The following is a 17,954-nucleotide window of genomic DNA, read 5'->3' on the forward strand; positions in this document are numbered from 1 at the left end:
AGTCAACAAATATATACTGAACAGCTAATATATTCAGGCACTTGGGATAGAGCCATGAGCCATATAGTTTTCATGGTGTGGATGTTTTACTGAGGGGCACCAGAAAATAGGGGTGGAGAAAGAAGAAGATAGTCTTAGGTAGTGATAAGGAAAGTTATAAAGAAAATAAAATTCACTGATGGAGTTGAAAATGGCTTGGGGTCCACTTTGGAGAGATGACCAAGTACATCCTGTCTGAGGAGAGATGAGAGGTGCGACGTGAAATTTTGTGGTGAGAGTATTTCAGGCAGAAGAAACAGGATGTGCCAAGGCTTCTAGGAACAGGAACAAGATGTGTGTCTCTCTAGCGTAGTGAGTGAGGGAGAAATAGGCTAAGGTCAGAGAGGTGGGCTGGGTCAGGGAGCTAGAGGCCAATGGAAGACTCTAGAGGCAAGAACTGCAGGACCTCACACCTCCTTCAGAGACAGCAGAAGTTTGTGACATATTAATGTCTCTCTACATCCTAAGGCCTCTTACCTGCCACAGCCCTTCCCTCCAAGCCTGGGGGGATACACCAGATATACCAGAAATGGTCTGAAATTCTCCTTACCTACAGAAGTCAATCATTGCTTAGAGTAGTATATTCATTTTCCATTTCTGCTGTACCAATTACAACAACTTAGTTGGTTCAAACAACACAAATATGTCACAGTTCTTGAGGTCAGAAAGCCTAAAATCAAGATGTTGGAAGTGCCATGTTCCTTTTGGAGGCAGTATCTGCTTCTTCTGGAAATATCTTTCTTCTAGAGTCTGCCTGTATTTCTTGGTTTGTGGCTCTTCTATCTTCAAAGCTGATGACAGAATATCTTCAAATCTCTCTCTCTCTCCCCCCCCCCCATCCAAAATCCTGCTTCCATCATCACATTCTGTTCCTTGACTCTGATTCTCTGGCCCCTCTCTCATAAGGACCCTTGTGTTTACATTAGGCCCACTCAGATAATTCAAGATAATCTCCCAATCTTAAGATTCTTGACTTAATCACATCTTCAAAGTCTCTTTTGCCACATAAGATAATATACTCACAGGATTTGAAGATGAAGACTTGGTCATCTTTGGGGAGCCATTCTGTCTACCACAGGTAGTCACGTGGGGAGCAGAGAAGTGAAATTTGCCCCAAGCCATTCTACCAGTGGGATGAATACTTGCCCCACCTACCTCAGGAAGTTGTTGTAAGTAACACATGAATTAATGTGGCCTAATTGGAAGAATAAGAAGTACCATAAAATCTAAGGAGCAATTATGAAGTATTATGAATCCTAGGAAACATGAATGCAAAACAGGTGTTATATAGTAATAGAAAACTCTAGAACTGAAAGAGCCAGTTTTGAGTCCTGCTGTCCAAAATACTTGCTGCATTACCTTGGACAAGTGAGTTAATGTCTTTGAGTTTCATTGTGTATAAAATTTAGAAAATGCTATCTTCTGATAACAGTATTGTTGTGAGTTAAAACCAGGTAACATAGGCGGGGGTGCTTTGTGAAATGCCACACAAATGTTCTTCGTTCAATATTTCATAGGCAAGCACCCAAATACTTTTTCCTAGATGCACAGTGGAACCAGGCAGTAGAGTAGCACCTATCAGACCAATACCAACAGGTTTTGAATCTCCACTGTACGGAGTGCATGAGAAATAAAGAGGAGACAATAAACAAAGGGCCTCTCTCATTCTCTCTCTCCTCAACTACTGAGGGGTCAAAAGGTGGCAGGAAGAAAACCGTAGCATCTAAAATGGTTATTCAGAACAACACAAAATATGCCTATTGAGAATACAGACTCTCCTGGCAATGAAGAGATTTAAGTTCAATCTGATATTCTCTGAAAAAATCATATTTAAAACATTAAGTTGCTCAAGAACTGCCTTATTCATTCAGCACCTTTTATGTGACCATGTGCATAGCACTTGATTGTAAATGTGCATGCAATACATGCTTTCTGAGTGTGGTCTGTAGACCCACAAACACATGCATTTATTCAGTGTGCCATTATTCAGCACTGACCTACACACTAGACACTGTCCTTGGTGTTGGGGACACGATGGGAATTAAAGATAGAAAACCTCCCTACCCTCATGGAACTTCTAGGTTAAGAAGATGAATATTCATGGGGTGCCTGGGTGGCTCAGTCGAGTAAGGGTCCATCTTGAGCTCAGGTCATGATCTCACAGCTCATGAGTTTGAGTCCCGCATCTGGATCTGTGCTGACAGCTCAGAGCCTGGAGTCTGCTTCAGATTCTGTGTCTCCCTCTCTCTCTGCTCCTCTACCCCCTCATACTCTGTCTCTTGCTCTCAAAATTACACATTAAGAAAAGCTTAAAAAGAAGATGAATATTTATCAAACAATTCCACAACTGAATGTAAAATTAAACCAAAATATTTCAATGGCAAGGTTCAAGATGCTATGGGAGCTTACCAAAGGAGTCCTAACTTGACCTCTAAAAATTCACAATTGAGCTGAGATCTGAAAGCTGAGAAAATGTATTCAGAGGAAAATTGAGGAGGGAACAGCTTTCCAGGCTGAGGGAAAGCCTGCACATGCAAGGGCAAAAATGAATGGAGTGTTTGAAGGCCTGAGAGAAGGCCATTATGTCCAGACTGTGCAAGTGGGAGGGACGGTCATCAAGATGTGGACTTGAGAGGAGGGCAGGGTAGTGCCAGCTACAAGGATCACTATGTGAACAGGTGCAGTGACTGACAAAGTCACGACATAGTGTTTCATCCAGTCCCAAACTTTGTTTTGATTTTAATATTCTTAATGAGAATCCTATCATTGTATGTTCATAACCTGAAAAATTCTTTAAATAATTGATTACATGACATAGTTGCTACTAGGATAAGAGGCACATTAAGTTACCTCTCATAGGTGCAGGAATGGTGCCCAGGTTGACCTTAGGTGTCCATCCCTGGCCCCACAGACTGGCTGCAAGACAGGATACTGAGACCAGAGCAGCTGTTAGATCACTAATAGCAACTCTTGCCTCAATCTTGTGCTTTTCCAAGCATCTCACATAATGATCAGGTTTGACTTCCACAAAGTAGCTATAAAGATAGTGTTTTAACAGTAGGGAGAACGTCCGATGACTTACCACAAGTCACATGGGGACAGAGGTGACACTTGAATATGAATTCACTGCTTCTAGATAAAAATGGTTTTCCCCATAGACCACCACTGAGTCACTTGCACACTCTCTCTGACATCCTTAAAGTCATAGAACTCTAGAATTTTCAAAATTGATGGGAATCCTGAACATCAGCCAACTTATTCAATTCTCTCATTTGGAAATTCCAGGAAGTCTGAAATTTTTGAGGAGCAATAATATTTCAAAAAGGACTAAAAGTGCTATTTTCCACTAAAGGAAGAGAGAAGTCATTGTTCTGGTCTTTTCTAGTGACTCATTATTGGCTTTCTTATATGTGATATAATAGGAAGACTGTTCCGTCACTAATCAGCTATGACCTTTCAAACTAGATCTCTTTCCCCACATATTCTCCATTTTATCACCCTGAAATAAAAACAGTGACCACAACTAAGGATATCAAGTTCATCTTGCATCATAACCCAGCACATACACACTACACGCACACACATGCAGAACTGAAACAAAAGTTCCAAGAATCTGTACTTACTCTCACTAGTGCAATGCACACTTTTCTGTTCTACTTTTCAGAAAAGATCTTTGCAATCTACTAAATTGATTTTACTACCCACTAAAATTTTAAATCCTAATGTTGACAAACACTGGACTGGACACCCTCTGAGGTGCTTTCCAGCCCTCAATCTCTGATCCCCCTTGGGGCTTCTCAGAGTCTCTGTGAGGTTTCTTTCTAGGAAGGCAAGTGTCTAACCCCCCTGATCTGGCAGCTGCAGGGATGACTCGGGGGTTGACACTATCTATCAGTCCTTTGGCCTCACAAACTACTAGTGGTTTGGGGGCAGTTTGTCCCCACATGAATAAACAAAGCATCAAACAGGACCTCTGACCACAGTCAGCCAACATTAGGTAGAGAAAGGTCCATATCCAGAGTCAAACTGCAGTTAGAGAATTTTGCTAGTTTCTGCCAGCTCCCCATCCCAGATACCTACAGACCACGTACACACATACTGCACACCTTACCCATGCACATACACCACACACATCACACACAAGCACACAGAGCCCATACACAATTTACACACACATATACATACCTTGCGTACCCCACACTCACACATACTCACCCACACACATCTCACACAACACACACATACATTCATAGACCCCACGCACATCTTATACACACATACGACAAACTGGTACACACACACACACACACACACACACACACACACACACCAAAAAACTCTTGAGAGTCCCCAGAATTCCTCAGTTATAAAGCAGGAAATCCTATAATTTGAAGGTGAATGAGTCAGAAGAAAAGAATTTAAAGTGAATTATAATCACTCCTCAGCATAATAGAATATTTTTAACAGTTGAGAAAATGTGTGTAAAAGTATACGGACAATTCAACAAAGACACCACTGAAGTAGCACTTTGTTTTTTAAAAGTATACTATTTTTTTAAAAACCAAATACTTTTAGTATGATATTTGAATTTTCCTTTTATGGCTGCTTATTTTTAATGTTATATGTTAATTTGTTACCTTGTTAATTTGTGAGAGCTTAATACTGTGTATTTAATGTTTTAATCCTTAAGAACTTACACATTTGCTTAATGTTCTGAAGCAGGCTTATAAATGTGCCCTTTCAAAAAGCATCACACATATTGTTTCACTGATGTTTTCTTTTTTCTTTTTTTAATTTTTTTTTAACATTTATTCATTTTTGAGAGACAGACAGAGACAGAGTGCGAGTGGAGGAGAGGCAGAGAGAGAGGGAGACACAGAATCTGAAGCAGGCTCCGGGCTCTGGGCTGTCAGCACAGAGCCCGACGCGGGGCTCGAGCTCACAGATCGTGAGATCATGACCAACCGAAGTCGGTTGCCCAACCACTGAGCCACCCAGGTGCCCCTCACCGATGTTTTCAATTTTATAAATTCTGAATATTCTGATAACGATCTCAATCCCGGGAGTTAACTAGTAAGCGAAGTAAATCACAAAATCCTGCTATTACCATTTTGCCTTAGAATTGCCATCAGCTGCAGGGACCTGGAGAACACACTTGTTCCCAAGCCCCCATGACGCTTCCCAAGAAGCCTTTGGCACCCATTCTAGGACTTGGCTTCTGGAAAGCTCTCAAGAAATGCCTGATGAGACAATGGCTGAAAAAGAACAAGGGGGTAGGCAGAGAGCATAGGAAAAGAGAAAAAGAAGGAAGAAGAGAGAGAGAAAGGTAAAGGAAGAAATGGAGGGAATGAGAATGGGGCAGGGCAGATAAAAAGAGTGAGATAGACAGAAGGAACTGTATGTTGCTTCTGTCTTAAATGTCTGTTCTGTGTGGAAAATGGAAATCAAAAACCATTTCTATGACAAACCTTGTTTAGAATATTACTGCTGGAACCCACCTGGTGAAGTGACAACTTTGTGGGAAATTCACTGGAAAATTTAGCTTTCCATCTGCAATAGAGGAAGCAAATTCTTGCTGAGACATTTGACAGACACACAGCTGTGGACATTATTTCTCTGTGCACTTTGCTATGGTAACGAAAGCCATGTCATGGAAATATACACATCACTTACCTACAATGGTTTTCTAAGGCTCATACTTGAGTTTTGGAAGGAATTTTACAGTTTTGCTTTTTCACTTAACAATGAAAATAAATAAATACTGCTTATTTTTGAATAGTCAGAAAACACAGAGAAGCATAAATAAGAAAGTAAAGATTACCTATTATCCAAAACATTCAGAGATAGCTATTCACACTTGGTGTTCTAGATTTTATTTTGAATGCAAACATGTAGAAAATATACATATATATGATCATACTGTATGTTTTATTGTATAATCTTCAGTTTCACTTAATATATTGAGAACATCTCTGCCATATTTTCAATTATTGCATAGGTCTCTCTTCTGCTATTGACAAATATTTAGGTGTGCCAAATTTTTTGTTATTATAAATGACACACTAAAGAATATTCTTGAACAGGCATTTTTGTGCATTTATCCTGTTATTTCCTTAGGATAAGTTCTTAAATGTGAACATTTAAATGTCAGCGTGCACACCTTAAAGTGCTGTATCAATTTGCCAAATTGCCTTCCAGAAAGTCGGAACCAATTTACATTCCCTTTAAAGTGTATAAATGCCCTATTATCTCAAGCCCTCATCAACACTAGTTATTATCATTCTTTTTAAAATTTTCCAGTTTTATAGGTTAAAAGATATTTTCATTTTTGTTTTAATTGGCATTTCATTTATTACCAGTGAGGTCAAATGTTTTTTATGTTTATTGGCCATTTGCATTTCTCTTTTTTGTGTAACTTGCCTGACCAGGTGCCAACTATATTTTCCTAATGGGTTTTTTATCTTTTCATTGATTTCTAAGAGTTCTTCATAATTCAAAAATATTAACCCTTTGCTGTCATGTGTGTTGTGAATTTTTTTCTCAGCTTTTCGTAACTTGGACTATGTAGTTTAGATGTATAGAAGTTTTGGTTTGCCTTAAGTGACCAATATGTTAATAATTCCTTTTTATGTCTTACCTTTGAATCATGATCAGAAGAGTATTTCACATTCCAGAATTATATAATTTTTACCTATGTTTTTTTCTATTTTCCCTTGTTTTTTACTTTTATATTTTTAAGCCATCTGAAATTTACTTGACATGTCATGTGAGGTAGAAATCCAAATTCTTTTTTTTTTTTTTTTGAAGTTTATTTATTTATTTTGAGAGAGACAGAGACAGCATGAGCAAGGGAGGGGCAGAGAGAGAGAGAGAGAGAGAGAGAGAGAGAGAGAGAGAGAGAGAGAATTCCAAGCAGGATCCTCACCATCAGTGCAGAGTCCGATGTGGGGCTCAAACCCACAAAACCATGAGGTCGTGACCTGAGCCGAAACCGAGAGTCGGACGCTGAGCCACCCAGGTGCCCCTCCAAATTATTTTTCTAACATTTGGACTGAATAGTCCATGGTTTTCCTACTGATTTGAAATACCTTCTTTACCGTATTCTAAATACTTACACATACTTGAGCTGTTCTGTTACTTGCCTTTTTGTAGTTTTCTGAAGCCCCAAGTCCGTGTGTTAGTCCTTTAGAACTATTATTTTAACTGTCCAGATTGAAAGTTGTTATTTCATAGATCCCTCAGACTTTTAGAATAATGGCTGCTACTTCTAATAGAAAGAACAAGATCTATTTATTTACTTTGGAGGTGTGGTAAAGGAGAGAATTTACCCCTAGGTCTTAGAGTTTCAAATGTAGAAAGACCTGAAGCTCTTCTATTCAAATCTCCTAATATTATAGGTGAGTGCTAGAAATATTAGTTGACTTGTTTATGGTTAGCACAGCTAGCAGGGCAGAGTTGAGACTAGAACCAAGACTTGAACCAAAGCTAGTTAATGGAGAGGTGAGACATATTCCCCTAAAACCATGCTGGTTGAAGATGGTTCCAGTGAGGGTCTATCAAGGACAGCAAAAGCAGAATTAATAAAATGATCCTGCTTAAGGATAGTTTTGTCCTAGATCTCCAGAAGTTAACAACTGAAGAAACTGAGAAGTTTCTGGAGCACTTGTTAAACGTAGAGGAGCCTTTGCTGTTAACTGACTAAATCCTTAGAAAGCTCCCCACAGGAAGGAAACATCTATAGATATTACAGACGTGCTAAATACCGAGCAGGTAAGTACACGAGCACATTCGGGAGTCGCAGCTTACCAAGCATTGACCTTTCAAAGAGAAGTTTAAGACATTTCTCAGAAGTACCCCTCTCACCCTGGTTGACTCTGTACGGTTCATTCAGGCCAGATGCCAGCAAGCTCAGGCAGCTGAGAGGTAGGAAATATGTGTGGCTCTGAGAGTCCGCCAAAGGAGAAAAGCTTTTCATAGCCAAGGCAGGAGAGGAAACTGATGATCCGGGAAGAGTTGTGCTATGTTTGTGTTTTCTTTTCTCTATTGAGAAGATTTTCAAACTATTCTTTAAAAGCCATCCTGGCTCCCACTCACCCCTCCCACCTCATGGAAATCCGTTCTCTAGCAAACAACCTTCTATCTAAGGTCACTGCAGTTTTCAAAATATGTGCGGTTTCCTAAAGATACTTTTTAGTTTAATTTATTTTTCAATAGGAAGTATATAGTCCTATGGTCTAAAATTCAAAAGACACCAAAGGATGTACAGTGAGAAGTCTCCCTTCCATCCATGGCTACCCAGTTCCTGTCCTGGCAAAAACAAGTTCTAGTTTCTTATATACCATTCCAGAATTATTTTAGACATACTTAAATATATAATCACACATATATTCTTTTGTGAAAATTTTTACATGAGGGGTAGCTTACTACGAACACTGTTCTACACCTTGCCATTTTTACTTAATATCTTGAGGATATTTTGTATCCATAAGTTAAAGAGCTACCTCATTCTTTATTATAGATGCATTTCATTATACTCTATTGTAGGAATAAAGAATATTTCATTTAATCAGTTCCCCTATAGATATTTATTGTCTGAATTTTGCCATTACACGATGGTACAACATTTTACACAATGGTGTGGAATACATTATTTTACACATCCGCAACTTTATATCAAGAATAAAGTCCTGGAGGCCTGGGTGGCTCATCCGTTAAGCCTCTGACTTCGGCTCAGGTCATAATCTCACGGTTTGTGGGTTTGAGCCCCCAAGTCAGGCTCCGTGCTGACAGCTCAGAGCCTAAAGCCTGCTTTGGATTCTGTGTCCTCCTGTTTCTCTGCCCCACCCCAGCTCACACTCATTCCCCTCAAAAATAAGTAAACACTAAAAAAAAAAAATTTTTTTTTTAAAGAAAAAGTCCTGGAAAGGGAAATGTGAGATATAAGGATATGAGCATTTGAAATTTTGACAGAAATTGCTAAATTTCCCCTCATAGAGATTGTGTCAATTTAAAGCCCTCCCAGTAGTGTAGAAAGTGCCTGTTTCTTCCTACCTTTGCCAGTATGGTATCTTACCAACTCTTTTTTTTTTTTCAACCTTTATAAATGTGATAGGTAAACAGTGATATCTGGGTATAGTTTTAATTTGTATCTCTCTTATAATGAGTGTGATTGAGAATATTTTCATATATTTAAGGGCAGTTTGTATTTCTGTCCTAGAAACTATTAATAGCCTTCAGGGGTTTTTTTTGTATAGTACGTTAGTGATCTTTTTCTATTGGTTTGTAAGAGCTTTTTATTTTATTTTATTTTATTTTATTTTATTTTATTTTATTTTCTGTTTATTTATTTATTTATTTTAAGAGAGAGAGAGAGGGAGGGAGAGAGAGAATCCCAAGCAGGCTCCGCACTGTCAGCATAGTGAGATCATGACCTGAGCTGAAATCAAGAGTCAGACATTTAACCAACTGAGCCACCCAGGTGCTCCTGAATTGTACAAGTTTTTTATATAGTAGAGTGTCTAGCAGTTTATCTGTGGTTTTAGTTGCACATATTTCCCCAGATCTGTGTCTTCCAACTTTGTCGTTGGCATCTTAAAAGTCCTTTAATTTTATGGCTTCTGTGTTTTCTATTCTACTTTCCCAGTCTAAGATTGTTTTTAAAAAATGCTATGGTGGGGCGCCTGGGTGGCGCAGTCGGTTAAGCGTCCGACTTCAGCCAGGTCACGATCTCGCGGTCCGTGAGTTCGAGCCCCGCGTCGGGCTCTGGGCTGGTGGCTCGGAGCCTGGAGCCTGTTTCCGATTCTGTGTCTCCCTCTCTCTCTGCCCCTCCCCCGTTCATGCTCTGTCTCTCTCTGTCCCAAAAATAAATAAAAACGTTGAAAAAAAAATGCTATGGCTTCTTTTTTACACATTTATGATTTGTTACTTTTAAATATTTAATCTATCTGAAATTTATCCTGGTCTAAACGTTTTAGGTTTGAAAATAAATAAATAAATAAACAAATAAATAAATAAATAAAGGTTTAGGTTTGAATACAATTTTATTTTTTTCCAGATGGCTAACCAGTTATTCTAAACTATTTGTTGAATAATATATCTTTTCTCTATTGATTTGAAATACTATATTCTAATATTTATATTTTCAATGTATTCACATGTTTTCATTTATAATCAAATGTTTCCCTTGTAACAACTGTCTCCAAAATTTTTCTGATTTCATATTTGTCTCTTACAATCACTGAAAAATCACATTTTCATAATTTTCCTCCCCTTACCTCTCTCCTTTGCTTTAAAATGTTATATCCTGTCATGATGAAAACCCTAGGAATAGAGAGAAATTTCCTCAGCTTGATTAAAAATATCTATAAAAATCATCATACTAAACGAGGAGAAACCAAAAAACTTTCTAACTATAGATCAGGAAAAAGGCAAGAATGTCCCCTTTCATTGCTCCTTTTCAACCCTATACTGGAAATCCTACCTAATACATACAAGAAAAGGAAATAAGGCATACAAATTGGGAAGGAAGAAATAAAACTGTCTTTGTTCACAGATGACATTATCATCTATGTAGAAAATCTGAAAGAATCAACAAAAAAATTTCTAAAACTAGTAAGTGATTGTAACAAGGTTAAGGATACAAGGTTAATATACAAAACTGACTGTTTTCCTATTGACCAGCAAGGAAACAAGTGGATTTGAAACTTAAAAAACAATGCTATTCACTATCAACAATAGCCAAAGTATGGAAAGAGCCCAAATGTCCATCGATGGATGAATGGATAAAGAAGGTATGGTATATATACACAATGCAGTATTACTCGGCAATCAAAAAGAATGAAATCTTGCCATTTGCAACTACGTGGATGGAACTGGAGGGTATTATGCTAAGTGAAACTAGTCAGTCAGAGGAAGACAAAAATCATATGACTTCACTCATATGAGGACTTTAAGAGACAAAACAGATGAACATAAGAGAAGGGAAACAAAAATAATATAAAAACAGGGAGGGGGACAAAGCAGAAGAGACTCATAAATATGAAGAACAAACTGAGGGTTATTGGAGGGGTTGTGGGAGGGGGGATGGGCTAAATAGGTAAGGGATACTAAGGAATCTACTCCTGAAATTATTGTTGCACTACATGCTAACTAATTTGGATGTAAATTTAAAAAAAAAATAAAATTAAAAAAAAACAATGCTATTTACATTAACACGCTCCCACACACAAATTAAATTCTTGTGTATAAATCTAACAAAATATGTACAAGACCTATATGAAGAAAACTATAAAACTCTGGTGTACAAAATCAAAGAACTAAATAAATGGAGAGCTATTCCATATTCATGGATAGGAAGCCTCAATCTTGTCAAGATATCAGGTCTTCCCACTTGATCTATAGATTCAATACAATCCCAATCAAACTCCTAGCAGGTTATCTCGTGGATATTGACAAACTGGTCCTAAAGTTTATGTGGAAAGTAAAAAGACGCAGAATAGCCAGCACAATACTGAGGAGAAAAAATTGAAGTACTGATACTATCCAACTTTAAGACTGACTACAAAGCTATGATGGTCAAAACAGTATGGCATTGATGAAAGAATAGACAAATAGATCAATGGAACAGAATAGAGAGCCCAGAAATAGACCCATATAAATCTAGCCAACTCATCCTTGATAAAGGAGGGAAGGCAATATAATGGATCAAAAATTGTCTTTTCAATAGAGGTGCTGGAACAACTGGACATCCATATGCAAGAATGAATCCAGACCCAGACACAGATCTTACATCCTTCACAAAAATCAACTCAAAAGACATTATAGACCTAAATATACAATTCAAAACTAAGTGATCTTGGGTATAACAATGACATTTTAGATACAACACCAAAGGCAATCCTTTGAAATTAATCCTTTGAAATTAATAATTGATAAATGGTACTTCACTAAAACTAAAAACTTCTGTTTTGTGAAAGACAAAGTCAAGAGAATAAAAGGCAGGCCACACACAGGAGGAAATACTTGCAAAAGACACATCTGATAAAGGACTGTCATCCAAAATATACAAAGAACTCTTTAAGAGTTTAAGATGTAAACTCAAGGCACCTGGGTGCCTCAGTAAGTTAAGTGTCCAACTCTTCATATCAGCTGAGGTCATGATCTAATGGTCATGAGATTGAGCCCCATGTTGGGCTCCACACTGGGTGTGGAGCCTGCTTGTTCTCTTTCCCTTCTCTCTGCCTGCCCCTGCTCATGCTCTTTCTCTCTCTTTCTCTCAAAAACAAAAAATAAAAACTCAACATGAGAAAACAATCTGATTTTTCAAATGAGCCAAACACCTTAACAGATACTTCACCAAAGGTATACAGAGAGCAAATAAGTATGTGAAAAGATGCTCCACATCATCAGGGAAATGCAAATTAAAACAACAACACAAATTAAACACTAAGTAAATAAATAAGTAATAAAACAACGTGTAGAGATACCACTACACATCTATCAGGATGGCCAAAATCTCGAACACTGACAACACCAAATGCTGACAAGGATGTGGAGTAACAGGAAATCTCATACCTGCTGGTGGGATGCACACAGCCACCCTGGACGTCCACTTGGTGCTTTCTTACAAAGCTAAACATATTCTTATCATATCATCCAGCAATCACTCTCACTGGTATTTAGCTTACGGAGTAGAAAATTTATGTCCACATAAAAACAACAGATATTTATAGCAGTTTTATTCATAATTGCCAAAACTTGGAAGCCACCAAGATGTCCTTCAGTAGGTAAATGGATAAACTGTGGTACATCCAGACAATGGGATATTATTCAGTGCTAAAAAGAAATGAGCTATCAAGCCATGAAAAGATGGGGAAGTCTTAAATGCATATTACTAAGGGAAATAAGCCAATTTGAAAAGGTTGCATGTTGTATGAGTCTAGCTGTATGACATTCTGAAAACGCAAAATTATGAAGACAGTGGTTATTTCCAAGGATTGGTTGTGGGGAAGGCTAAATAAGAGAAGAACAGAGGGTTTTTAGGGCAGTGAAAATATTCCATATAGTGCTATAATGATGGATATAGGCCACATATACATTTGTCCAAACCCACAAAATATACACCATGAGTGAATTCTTTTTTTTTTTTTTATGTTTATTTATTCTTGAGAGAGAGAGAGAGAGAGTGAGACAGAGCATGAGCAGCAGAGAGGTCAGAGAAAGAGAGGGACACAGAATCAGAAGCAGGCTACAGGTTTGGAGCTGTCAACGCAGAGCCTGACACAGGGCTTGGCTCGAACTTATGAGCTGCGAGATCATGACCTGAGCCAAAGTTGGATGTTTAACTGAGTGAGCCACCCAGATGCCCCTCCAAGAGTGAATTCTAATGTAAACTGTGGACGCTGGGTGATTTTAATGCATCAGTGTAGGTTCATCAATTACAACAAATGTAGCACTCTGGTGGGAGAGGTTGATAATGGAAGATTTTGATAATGGCTATGCATGAGTGGTGTCAGAAGGTATATAGGAAATCTCTGTACTTTCTCCTCAATTTTGTTATGAATCTAAAACTGTTCTGAAAAAATTAACTCTTAATTTAAAAAAAAGTTATACTCTGAGGGCGTCTGGGGGACTCAGTCAGTTAGGCATCTGACTTCTCAGACTGTTTATATCTGATTGTTTATACCAGATTGTTTATGCCTGACCTTCAGCTCAGGTCAAGGTCTTGGGGTTCGTGAGTTTGAGCCCTGCGTTGGGCTCTGTGCTTACGGCACAGAGTCTGCTTTGGATCCTCTGTCTCCCTCTCTCTCTGCCCCTCCCCTGCTCACAAATACCTTAACAGATACTTCACCAAAGAAGATACGCAGAGAGCAAATAAGTATGCGAAAAGACGCTCCACATTCAATGTCACCAGGGAAATGCAAATTAAAACAACAATTCAAATTAAATAAAAAAATAAAACAACATGTAGAGATACCACTACACATCTATTAGCTCTCTCTCTCTCAAAAATAAACATTAAAAAAAAACTTATACTCTGCAAGCCAGTTCCTCCTCTAACCTCTCTCACATTCTTAGCACCAGCATTTCTGCTTTCCCAGACAGATATTACCTATAATTTTAAAATTATTTGTGCCTCTTCTTCCCTTTTAAGAAGAAATTGCAAACTGCTCCCTTTCCACACTATACCAAGTGGACAGAAGTGAGGGACTCTAAGGGTAAGATTGGAGTTTCAGAGACAGGGAAGGTCTCTTGGCATAGAATCAGGAGTTATCCACCCAGAGGTGGCTACTGAAGCCCAGAGAATGTTGATTTACAACACCCACTTTGGATCTTCTGTCCCCCTCTCTCTGTTCCTCCCCCACTTGTGCTTGCTTTCTCTCTTTCTCTCTCAAAAAATATGAACATTTTTTTTAAAACAAGAATGGAGAGTCTCTGAGGAGGGGCCAAATAATACAGAAAGATCAGTGAGCTGGCGGATAAGGAAAAGACCAATGGAGTTGGTGACAGGGAGATAGATCATAGCTGCTTTTTAGAGCAGTTACTTCCCATATGCAAATCCATCCACCCTTCTCCCCTCAACCGCTTCTTCTTTCTGGTGGGATAGAATTGCTGTCAGCAGACCAGCATTCCCAACAGAATAATTAGAAAAGCCAAATAAAACACAGAAATCATCCCTTTGAAGGGAGCTGAGAGCTGCTGAGGCAAGGAAAACTGGAAGAGCTAAGGCCTCGGAAGGAGAAGATCTTGAAAGTTCTCAGAGCATTTGCAGCAGGCTGAGAATCCCAAGGCAACGTGCAGTACAAAGTCTGGCCAAGGGCTGCTAAGGAGGGAGAGAAACCAATAGTTTTGGTGAAGGACTTGGGAGGCCCTCAAGCATGCAGCCTGCTTTTCTCCTGAGAACTTGTGCCAAATACAGGGACTGTTTAGAGCAGGGGTTTTAAAATGCAAGTGGAAACCCTGCTTCTGAAAAGCAGAGCGGAAGTTTTTCGGCAGTCTTGTAAGACTAAGATTAGAGTTTAGTACCCACAATGGGAGGGACCTTGCAGAATACAATAGGCTTTTGTCGAAGGTCAAAGATGAACCAGGTCAGAGATGAACCAATGGAAGACAGATTTATCAGAGCTATAATACAACCTACACTCAGCAAATCACCAGAACATGACCAGACATCATTCTGTCAGTTACAGCAAGGGGATGGTAAACTTCTCTAAAAGAATATATCATTTGATGCCCAACTTAGTGTACATAATGTCCAACACTCAATTAAGATTTACTAGGTATACCAAAGGACAGGATCATGAGGCTGAAAAGCCAAAGGGAAAAAGACAGTAGACACAGACAGGAGATCTAGACATTGAAGTTAGCTGACAAGGACTGACAATTTACCATCACTGTGTGTTAAAAAGGAAAAGATGGAATCCATTGCTGCCTATTCCATGAAACTTTCTTCAGTCCTCTTTTTTTTAGAAGCCGTCTTTTCCTCCTTGACATAGTCCTGAAAGTTTATGTGTATTTCTTATCGCAGTTACCACCTTATAAAGTGGTATCTTGTAAGTGGTTAAAAGCATGGAGTTTTTGAAGTCCTATCTGGCTCAAATTCAAGATCAGCCACTTGTTAACTACATGACCTTGGACAATATACTTATCTTATCTGAGCCTCAATTTCCTTATCTATAAAATGGAGTCAATAATAGCACTTTCCCCTAATGTTGTTTTGACATATTCACATTAACTCAATTGCAATAAAATGTATTTAATTTTCAGTTACTTGCTCTAGTTTTCCTTATAAACTCCTGCTGCTGAGTAGTGTGAAAAGAACCTTAATTTTTGTCCAATCTACTAATTTTATACCGATCTAATAACTTGAATATTTCTTTAGGAATCTCAGTTCTTTGGGAATAAACATTAGGCCTTTGCTTCTTTCCTCCAAGATGGTATCTGGGCATATGAGGAGAGGTTTCGTGAGTTAGTAACCTTGTGTCAGCAAAGGAGAGGTAGGCTCCTTAAACCCATCGAGAGAGAGAACCAGGTCCATTCTGATCTCTGCTGTGCAGTAGCTGGATGGGTCTGCTCCATGGAGTGGTAAGCAGTGATGTGCCCTTGGTCCCATCTGGCTGTTTGGAATCAGTGGGCTGGTCCTCACCACTGTACTCGAGAGCCCCAGCCACTTGCCTCCAGCCCCAGAGACTCCTCCCATTTCATAGCAATTTCAGGCTTCTGTCAGGCCACCAACCTTCTTAGCAACTCTACAACTCTTCACTGGGATGTGAAAAAATGATCACTGCTTCAAAAACAGGTGCCCTCATTATGTACTCCCCTAGTTCCCTGTTCCTGTCCTTCATAGTACTTTAGTAAGTTGCTGACTTTGTATTTTTGTGGGAACATTCATTTAATGTTCTGTTCCATAAAATGTTGCAGTCTTGGTGGTGGTGCAGATCCTGGCAGGTTTTGCTCATCATTATATTTCCAGTCCCTAGCATCACAGGTGCTCAATCGATACTACTACATAAATACATAAATGAGAAAGCTCTAACTTCAGGGCCTTAAAGTTGAAGAACAAAGACGATCTTGCCTCAAATCTTCTCCCATCCACACCAGGAAACTTTGTTAGTTTTCTACCCAATAGCTATACTCCACATATTCTTTGCTATCAGAATATGGATGTTGTTTAGTTGACAAAACGCCCAGCCCAAAGACTAAATCATGAATTGGTCTAAATCAATCATGCAATCCCACTCCTCTGTGGCAGTGATGGATCAGAATAAGTGTGATATGTTGTTCCAGCTAATGAGCTAGATGGAGATATCTAGCTAGATAGATGTATCTAAAGGGCTTCTTGGAAAGATGTTTGCCCTTGATGCAAAGAAAGAACAATATGTAGAGAGCTCTCTGTAGCCACCTCTGCCCCCAACCTTTCACTTCTCAAATGTGGTAAGGTATGTCATGTTTAAAATCATAGCAACTGTCTTGCAACCATGAGGGAAAGACCTGAAGAAATGCTAAAGTGACCTCTCTGAACTTCTGTACCAACCTTGGAACCACCCCCAAACTTCCTATGTGAGATCATAAATGCCTTTATTATTCAGGCTATTATTTGAATTTTATACTGTAGGAGCCAAAATATTTTTCTCAAACTGATACATTTTGGAACAAATATAATTTCATGTAAATTCCATGACCAAAAGCTGGATAAACAGATGAGTGGTCCTGTTTTTGCCTCCATAAAAGTCATATTCTGCTCTCAGACATAATCCTCATTAACATCCTAGGCTATAAGTCAAGTATGGCTTTAGGTAACATCTTTAAAGCCCCCTGAACAAAGAATATCTAAATGGTAGGTAGCTTACAGGTCAAGGGAAAGGGATCAGGAGGTAGAATCGAAGAGGCGGAGGAGTGAGGACTGAAGCCAGGAAAGCGAAGAGAAACCAAGAGGCTATAAAAACCACAGGGGAAAACAAGACCAGGGTGGAGGAAAAGTGCAAGCAGATAATCAGCAACGGGGAGATCCAGAGGAATTGGGGATGGAAACTTTAAAGGTCTTAACTACCTAGGAGATAATCTAACAAAAATGTACAAGTCTCTTTTTTTTTTTCTATTGGGAGAAAGTTTTAATTACAGTAATGGACAGAAACAAAGACATGAATAAATGGAGTGATGCAGCAACCTGAGACAATGTTTTTAAGAATGTCGCTTCTGGGGCGCCTGGGTGGCGCAGTCGGTTAGGCGTCCGACTTCAGCCAGGTCACGATCTCGCGGTCCGGGAGTTCGAGCCCCGCGTCAGGCTCTGGGCTGATGGCTCGGAGCCTGGAGCCTGTTTCCGATTCTGTGTCTCCCTCTCTCTCTGCCCCTCCCCCGTTCATGCTCTGCCTCTCTCTGTCCCAAAAATAAATAAACGTTGAAAAAAAAAAAAAAAA

The 17,954-nt window shown here is 39.0% G+C and overlaps 1 long non-coding RNA gene across 1 annotated transcript in view; it reads right to left on the minus strand.

Moving 5' to 3' along the window:
* Positions 1 to 17,954, minus strand: part of LOC121031869 (uncharacterized) — a 171,555-nt gene that overhangs the window by 102,223 nt on the left and 51,378 nt on the right. Inside the window, exon 2 of the long non-coding RNA XR_005790942.1 lies at positions 5,538 to 5,589. This is a non-coding gene — a long non-coding RNA (uncharacterized LOC121031869). The remainder of the gene's footprint in view (positions 1 to 5,537; positions 5,590 to 17,954) is intronic.

Source organism: Herpailurus yagouaroundi, unplaced genomic scaffold (assembly GCF_014898765.1).
Source record: "Herpailurus yagouaroundi ecotype Mexico unplaced genomic scaffold, PumYag 141, whole genome shotgun sequence".
In the NCBI taxonomy this organism is placed as follows: Eukaryota; Metazoa; Chordata; class Mammalia; order Carnivora; family Felidae; genus Herpailurus; species Herpailurus yagouaroundi.